The sequence below is a fragment of the Cavia porcellus genome, unplaced genomic scaffold (assembly GCF_034190915.1).
Source record: "Cavia porcellus strain 051 isolate PalLab524CR breed Dunkin Hartley unplaced genomic scaffold, mCavPor4.1 scaffold_17, whole genome shotgun sequence".
Classification (NCBI taxonomy): domain Eukaryota; kingdom Metazoa; phylum Chordata; class Mammalia; order Rodentia; family Caviidae; genus Cavia; species Cavia porcellus.
In genome coordinates, this window is record NW_026947500.1 from 11,718,144 (window position 1) to 11,727,620 (window position 9,477).

The window sequence follows — 9,477 nt, forward strand, 5'->3', positions numbered from 1 at the left end:
GTCAGGAAGTCTGTTGTGAGACTTAGTTTAAGGAGAAAGTTAATGCTTTGATTTATACATAATGAATTTAACTGTAGAAAAGACAAATTTGGACCCTTTTTTTTTTTTTGGTACCAGGAATCAAATTCAGGACCTTGCACATGCCAGACAGGCACTGCACCACTGAGCTGTATCCTGGCCTGATTCTTTCATGTGTAACCACAAGGCATTTAACAGGGGAGATAAGTGGGCACAGCTCATGGTTTACTAGGGCGGCAGCAGCCAGAGCACTGTGTGTCAGGTCTCACAGTGACGTCTTTCCTCAGGGCTAGGGTTAAAAGAGACAACAATCTGCTTACATTTGGTAGAAGAAACAACAAAAGCAAATGCAGGCGGATGGAAGTGATTATTCTAGAGCAGTGGTAATGAACCAATGACACACATACCACAGCAGACTGTTTGCATCACTAAAAAGCTCTAAAAGGTTCAACAATACCTGTCTAGAGTGAACTTACAGTATTAAACTCGATGTCTTACTGATATTTTACATATCCAAAAGATAAAATTACATTAAAAAGGAAAAAGTAACTTCTAAAAATTAAAAAAAGAAAATAAATGCTGTGTCTCAGCTTCCTGTAACTATAATTAGGCACTGAAGGCAATAAACTTAATAAGAAGAAAAGATCTCTAGTGTTGCCCACCAGCAGCATGGTACACTACAACTTTAAGGAGATTACAGTGGTGCCATCTGCCAATGACTTACTGACCCAGCATTATCAAAGACTCAATGAAAGACTGCAATAGTTATTCATAAACACTATCAAATTCATTGCATTACACATTTTTACATGAGAAATGTCAAATTTATTCAGCAGAATTAGCATGACTCAGACTCTAACAGGTTTTCCCATATTAGATGATGTCTGTCCATTTTATGCTGATCTGATGAACATTCTCTATGCTAAGGATCACTACAAGTTGGGTCCAGGAAAAATAAATATTGCCAAAAATTTAGTGGACAAGGTTGCTAAAGATTATGTGTGGCTAATGAAATATGGTGATTCTCTCTACTTCTGCAAGCAGCTGAAATGGACCCACCCTTGGGCAGAAATGGACTATTATCAGGAGACAGAAACAGAGTTTGAAGTATTTGGAACAAGTGCATCTGCATATATTCACCTGCCAGCCACTGATCCAAATACAAGGGCTCTGCTTCTGTGTCAGTGGCCAATTGTTAGGAATCCAGCTTCATCAACAAGGTGATGAGAACATGTGTGGGTGTTCAGCTATGTCTTTGTTAGTTTTCTCTCATTGCTGGGACAATATATCCAACACCCAAATTAAGGAAAGAGAGATTCATTTAGCTCACTGTTTGTTGAGATTTTAGTCCATAATCAGCTGGCTCCAAGGCAGGGTGGCATGGCACTGGGGCAATACTTCAAGGCAGCAGCCAGAGCAAAAGAGGAGAACAAGCCTCTTCTCCTTGCTTATATTGTGCACAGGCCACCTCCCTGCTCCAGGGTGGGTGTAGCACTCACAAAGTCTCTGTGCCCTCCTCTTGCACAAGATGAGGATATTTACAAAGTAAGGATCCTGGCTACCTGCTGAGGTTCTCAGTTAAACTTCTAAACTTCTCCCAGTGTATCAACCATAACAGTCCACCCCTTTTCAACTTGATAAACAGACATATTTCTTTAAGCCAGCCTCCAGATACAAAGGCATGCTTATTTTTTAACATTTTGCAACTTGAAAATTATAACACAGCTTAACAATCCTTAAGAACCGGGGAGGAGCAAGATGGTGGATAGATAACAACTGGCTACAGAGGCTTTTTGAGATAGTCAACTTAGAATTCAACACAATACAGAGTGAGGAGCCACAAACAGAGGGAGATGAATTCTCTCATCCCAAGAAGAAATTAAGGCAACTTGCTGACCATCCGAGGTCCTGTGGTCCCGCTGCAGCTTGCTGAGGTCCCACCATGGCTTGCCAAGGTCCCACCCAGCTTGGCGAGGTTTTGCCACAGCTTGCCAAGGTCCTGCCATGACTTGCTGAGCTGTCCAAGGTCCCACTGCTTCGACATTGAATTCAGAGGCCGGTGAGCCAAAGGGAGAGCTGAGTTGGCAGGGTGCCTACATCGACCTGTGGTGAGTGATGGGAGTGGAGCCATTCCATAAATAGAGGGGCTCTGGTGGACGACATTCTGGGATCGGGCAGGACTGGCAAATACAGGGGGCAGCAGCGACTTCAGGCAATGCTCACTTCCCAAATGGGATTGGTGGAGTGAGCTAGGCCTGGGTCATGTGACTTGGCTGAGACCCAATAGGTTATTTGAAATCAAGCCCCTACAGTGGTGGCGCATACTAACCACACTAACCCAGTGAAATCTCAGAAATTTGACTGACAGTGCAGGCCACAGCAGCTTGACTGACCTGGAGGGGAGGTGGTGCAAAGAAATGTTATAGCAACTTGACTGATCGCCGCACTGCCGCACTCCAGCCACTGCCCGCGGTGCCTCTGGGCTGCCAGTAAGACCTGTCACTGTGGGCCTGGCATGGCTGGGCCCCCACTGGCTGCCCTTGCCCCTGACCCAGTCACGGCTGCCCGACCTGGAGGGGAGGTGGTGCGCAAAGTCCGCTGCCGCCGCTGCCACCTCCATGCTCCAGCTGCTGCCACCCGGAGAAGAGGTGACACAAAGTAAAACAGTGCAGGCCACAGCACTTGACTGATCTGAAGGGGAGAAGCCAGCATACACTGTCCCTGTCTGCAACTCACTAGCACACTGCAGTGGGAAGGGTCATTTAGCCAGCGTGCTTCAGAAGAATTGTAACCAACAAAAAGAAACCGGGGCCTCCTGGAAGAAGCAAAAAAGATGGGAAGAGGAAGCAACAACAAAAAGTCCCCAGGTCCCAAGCCTGAGAACATTGACCCAAGACAGGTAAATACAAAGGAGAATGAGGACAGCAAACATGCAATATCAGACATGGCACCAGTGGACATAAAGTGATATATTTGGGACCTCATAGATGAGTTCAAAAGTGAAATAGTTAGCCAAATAAAGCAAGATATAAGGAAATTAATTAAAGATATACTCAAACAGACACAGATGGAAGAAGAGAGGAACTTAAACAAAGGAGAGAACCATTGGATGAAGAATATAAAAAAAATAGAAGAATACATGAAGCAAACTCAAAGAGATCACCAGGAAATTAAAAATTCTATGGAAAGATGGCAAATCAGCTTGAAAGAAACTAAGGATAGATTATCCAAACTGGAGGACAATTTTGCAATGTGGGAATATGAAAGGGAAAACTTTTTAAAAATAACAAGGAAACAAGCAGTAACAATACAAAGGCTAGAAGATGATAAAGGATCTATAACTTGAGAATAAAGAATGTGAATGAAGAAGCTGGGGTACAAACAAAGGAACTACAAAGGTTATTCACAGAAATAATTAAGGAAAACTTCCCAAACATAGGAAAAGGAAATGATATTCTGATATATGAGGCATACATAATTCCAGCCACCTACAACCAAAACAGAGCTACACCCAGACATATAATAATCAAGATCCCAGAAATTCAATATAAGAACAGAATATTAAGAGCTATTAGAGACAAGAAACAGATAACCTATAGAGGAGTGCCCATCAGAATAACAGCAGACTTCTCAACACAAATCATCAAGACAAGAAGAGCCTGGAGCAAAATATTCCATGCCCTGAAAGAAAATAACCTCCATCCCGATTGATATACCCTGATAAACTGTCTCTAGAAATTAATGGAGAAACAAGATGCTTCCAAGACAAAGAGGAACTTGGGAAATTTGCAACCACCAATCCAAGTCTACAGAGAATACTGCAGGGCATTCTAGAGAGAGAGAAAAGTACTAGGATTTCAGGGACAGTGGCAGAGAGGCCTCAATGAGTGGAGCAGAAAACAGGATGAAGAAGATAAGTAGACAACTGATGGCAAAAAAAAGAGCGTAACAAATGAGGCAGAGAAGATTTTATTCAAAATTGATATAATTGATAGTATCAAGTCTGAGAGTACAGGCAACTACACTAAAGATGACAAGACTCTACGATACACATTCTCGTTTGATAACTGCCAGTTTTTGAAGTTCTATACTATATACAAAGTTGAGTTTTATTAATACTGTTATGTACTTTATATTCAATTATACTATGCCTGATGATATAGCCAACTATATTGGCTATTGCCTCTTGTCTATAACAAGAGACAACACAGGAACCATGGTAGAACTCTTTGTACAATGGTCTTATTTGTTTATTTCATTTCATGTGTTTATAGGAATATGTTTGGTTTTGCCATGCTTTATTTTGTTTCTCCCTCTAATATAGAAAAGATAGAAATACATGTTAAGACTTATGCATGTGTAGAATCTGTAAACAGTTTATGAGAACAGATCTTATGACACATGATGAAATGAACAGATACTTTGAAGAAAAAGAGACACTAAAATACCCAGTGCTGATCCTGGAGTGTCATAATGTGAAACCCAGCAATAGTAATATTCTTTGTTCAGAGTGATATTAGCCTGCTTGGGTTTATTCAATGTCAACATAATTGAAGATATGGATAACTGCATGTATGTTTAAGTGTATAAGATTGATAATCATATTTCTAAGTTTTTGTTGGATAGTTGAACAGAACTGGTTACAGTCTTTCTGTTTGAATCCTCACTTTATATACTCCACTTTCGTACCTTGAATAACTATTTGTAAGAAGACAATCTATAATCATCAACTAGTGATCTCTTACTGTTTATTTTTTCTTTGAAATTATGTATTATTTCTACCTGTTTTCTGTTTTGTTTAGTCTTTCTTTAAATTAAATTTTTAAAAAAAGGCACTACAGTACCCAGTGCTGATCACAGAGTGTCATGATGTGAAATCCAGCAATACTATTATTCTTTGTTCAGAATGATTTTAACCTGCTTTAGTTTGTTTAATCTAAACATAAATGAAGATATGGATAACTTCATGTATGTTTAAGTGTATAGGATTAACAACCATGTTACTAAGTTTTTGTTGGACAGTTGAACAGAACTGTTTGCAGTCTCGCTGTTTGAATTCCCACTTTACATATTCCACTCTTGTACATGGAACAACTATTTGTAAAACAATATGTAAACATCAACTTGTGATTTCTTAATTTTAATTCTTTTCTCTGAACGTATGTATTATTTCTACCTATTTTCTGTTTTGCTTAGTCTTTCTTTAAATAAAAATTTTTTAAAAATCCTTAACAAGCATTATCAACATTATATTATGTTATAAATATAATATTTTATCCTTGGATTCCCAAAGATTCGTACATATCCCTTTAGGCAAAAGGCATTTAATTCATCTGCAAGAGTTGCTAAATTCATAATAGTTTCAGCATTGCTAAAAGATTCAAATTCCCTCTAAGATGGAAGGCAAACACTTAGCTGTAAGGCCTTGTACAAATGAAAACAAAGTTAAACACTTTCAATATGCAGTGGCACAAGACAAACATTCCTATTCCAAAAGGTACAAATGGGGATACAAAGCATTGTAATCAAAGCAAGTCCAAAATCCAGCAGGGTAAATGTTAAATTTTCTAGTTGCAAGTCCAGCATCTGAAGCAATTAGTCACAAACTGTGAGCTCTAAAGGGCTTATGGGGTTCCACCTCTGTGGCACTTTTGGTGGTTGTAGCTCCCATGACTTTTCTCTTAGGCTGATGTGGTCATTCCTTGCAGGTTTCCTTAGATGATCCATGTTGCTTACTTTTCCAAACTTCTGGGTTCTCCCTTGCACCTTTGGCTTCACACTCACAGCTTCACACATTACTCTCTAAGGGGATCACACTGCCTGACCTCCCAGGCCTTCTGAAATTTGAGTGGAAGCCTTTTTAACCTAAGAACTTTTGTATTCTGTATGCACCAAAAACCAGCACCACTTGGATGATGCTGAGATCTGTTGTCAGTTGTAATGGCAGGCAGGTTTTCTGCTGTTAGCTATAGGGGTCAAGGGCCTGGATTGCTGGGCACTCTGTATCCAAGTCTAAGAAATGAATTTTCTGTGCTGCCGCCATTCTGGAATATGGTGCTCTGTGGCTTTCACCTCAAAGCAAAGTCTTCCACTTTTGTAGGTTTGAAGATGCAAAGACTTGAGACTTGCCACTTTCTATGATGCCTTCAGGTCATCTTTCTATTCTCCTGTTCCTTCTCAGAAATGGAGATCTCAGCTCCGTCTTTACAGTCCACAGCTTTACTGGGGCTTCCTTTCTGGCCAAACTCGTGAAGTTTTAAATCATCCTGCTGGGCTTTTTGCTGTTGATTCACAACATAAATCTGGCTAGAAGCCCCAACAATAGCCATGCCACTATCTCAACATTTGACTGCCTTGAAATGTCTTCTGCCAGATTAATTAGTCCACCATCCTTAATCTTAGTCTCAGGCAAAGTCTCTGGACACAGACAAACTTTCTGCCAAGCCATGACACACATCATCTGGACTCCAACAACCTATGCAGTCCTTTCCAGCAGAAACCTCTTAAGCCTGATCTTTATTGGCAGGATTTCTATCAGCCTTGGGGTCTTCTGCGGTCTGATCAGAATTTCCCATACAGAATAGGCTAAGCTGTTCCAAGGCTACTTCTTCAGATGACATTTCCAAATCTTTCCAAACTCTTCCCACAAGCCTTTCCCAAAAGCTCGTGAACCACACGGTCAGGTGTAGTCACCACTCCTGGTACCAAATTCTGTTTTTGTTACTTTTCTCTCATTGCTGGGAAAAAATATTCAACACCCAAAATTAAGGAAGGAAAAGCTTATTTAGCTCAGTGTTTGTGGAGATTTCAGCCCATAATCAGCTGGCTCCAAGGTAGGGTGGCAGGGCACTGGGACAACACTTCAAGGCCTCTTCAACTCCCTTATGTTGTACACAGGCCACATCCCTCCTCCAGGGTGGGTGTAGCACTCACAAAATCTCTGTGCCCTCCTTTTGTATAGGATGAGGATGTTTACAAAGAAAGGGCCTGGCTCTCTGATGAATCTCTGTTAAACTTCTAAACTTCTCAAGTGGACACAATGTATCAACCATAACAGCTAAGTCTCTGTTTGCTGGGAAGTGGATTATGAGTATCTAAATGTTGGCCGAATGTAGATCCAGGGATTTTGGGTCATCCTTAGAGGATCTAAATACTATGAAATGCAAGCTATCACAGCCTTGGCTCACCTTCACACGTCAGTTTCTTATATGATAGATTTGTCTGAGCAGTGTGGTCATGAATTGAAAGAACAATTAGAGCTCTTACAGCAGACCTCTTACAGCTGTAGTAAACCAATGTGACACGCAGATGCCAACAGCAAGCGGAAACAGAAATGACACCCAGAATTGGAGGCAGATTTATTTTTAAATGGGTACTGATCAGGATCATTCCCAAAATATCAGGTCCTAATCTCTGGTATAGGGCTTATACGGGATAAGCAAGCAGAAAGTACTCAGGCCGAATGGCTTGTCAGGTGAGGACTGGTTCTCACGATACACATCATAGTGACCAGCTGTGCATTACAGTGACAAAAGTAATAGGAACTGTAACCAGAACTATTACCTGGGCCACTCACAAATTGAAGTATAGTATCTAGGGGAGGAGGGGACTTCTGGTACACAGATACTAGCTGAACTTCCTGAAGATGATCAGAAATATTTATAGACTGTTATACAGCCCAGCACCCTGATTGAGGAACATATGATTAAAGTTAAAACAGAAGCTTATGATAGGCTTTTGGCTCATTGAGTGAAAACAAAATGAAAGGAAATAAAGTGAATGAAATACTGAACACATGGCACTTAGCTAGAGCAAACAAGAGTGACAATAAGGAGAGGACTCCCTTCACCCCAGGAGTGGTGGCATGCAGGAAGAGAAGAGAGACTGGGGACTCAAGAAAAAAAGGGAAGGAGATCTTACACTGGGAATGGGTGATGATTATACTTTGGTTCTTCAAAAATTCTGAGATTTAATGAATTCACCCAAAAAATAACACAAGATATCAGAGATCTGGAAAGACTGTAATGTAGAGATGATATTGATTTTGCTATCATGATGAAATTGGGAGAGTTAGAAAAAGAAGAGTTAAGAGTAGACTGCTGGACAGTATGACAATGAATCCAAAAGTGAAGATGAAGAAATGATGGGGATCTGTAGGGAGCGGCTTCAAATAGCTGCTGCTGCCCTGCCCCTCCCGCCTGAGGGCATTTTGTGTGTCAGCCTACATTTCCCATGATCCTTATGTCTGCCTACATTACCCATAATCCTCTCCTGCTTACATCATATATCCGGATGTGATGATGACCTATCAGATAACACTCTGTGCCCTCTTCCTGCCCTTGGCCCGCCCCCCACCCTATATAAAGTTGTAGCCATTTTGAAAATAAACGAGACTCGATTGGAATCGCATCCTGTCTCCATCTCTCTTTTCTCTTGCCCTGCCCCCATCCCTGATCCCCTCTCCAGGTGAGACCCTCAAACTGGCCCGCTGGCCGGATCAAGTGGCGCCCCACGTTGGGCGCGGGTCAGGGATCTGATAGCTGGCAAAACAGATTAGAGAAAAAAGAAACTGAGAATTCTGCAACCCAAGGAAAGGAACAACTAGGAATCAAGGATCCCTCAAACTGTTCAGAAGATTCAGTGCACAGTTTTGAAGAATGGGATGTAAAGTCCTGGTATTGTAGTGGATGGTAAAGACAACACCCATTATACAATCCAGGCAAGAAGGTCTCAGAGTGTCTCTAGGAAAAGGCAGCAGGAGAAATGTGTTCCACTCACTTCTTAGCCCAGAGGCAGGGCTGCTGTTGAACTCCATGTGATGCTTCTGGCCTTTGGGATGTGAAGATGCTGAATAAAGTTAAGACTATGATGGAGGATGCTCAGAAGAAGACAAATCACTTGGGGAAGACAGAGGAGGCAGATAGATACGTGTTTGATATGAAGCCCCAGCACTTACTCTCTGGAAAGAGAAAGCTGGTAAAAAGATCAGAAGACAATGTGCTTCTCAGTGACACGGCTTCTCAGTGACTGCCTGTTTCATTTGGCATGATTTCATAAACTGGGACAATCTGTTAACCAAAAAAACAATGAAAATAACTAAAGGGCTAGTTGCTCAAAATGTGATTAACCCCACAGAGCTGTACATAATATTACAAATATTTTGATGGGATATTGTTTCTGTATTTTAAAGAGCTGATGCAAAGTTCAAACTGAAAGACTTATTTTTATGACTATTGGGGATTTTGATGAAGAAAGAACTTTACTTTGCAAGGGGTAGCTTTGGCTTATCATACATGAATAGCTATTTTTTTAAATGAGAAAAGCATCTTCATCTTGTGGTATATACAGAAGGCTACCAGCTCTGACCTGCAGAACTAGAAAAAATCCTATTTATGTCAGGACCCAGTTTTTAAAATACTCTCTTAAAGTATTTTTTAGTCTTTTGGTGTCATATGTTGT

The 9,477-nt window shown here is 41.0% G+C and overlaps 1 pseudogene; it reads left to right on the forward strand.

Annotated features, from left to right (window-relative positions):
- Positions 1-687: 687 nt before the first annotated feature.
- Positions 688-9,252, forward strand: LOC100735911 (GTP-binding protein 4-like; annotated as a pseudogene).
- Positions 9,253-9,477: the final 225 nt, after the last annotated feature.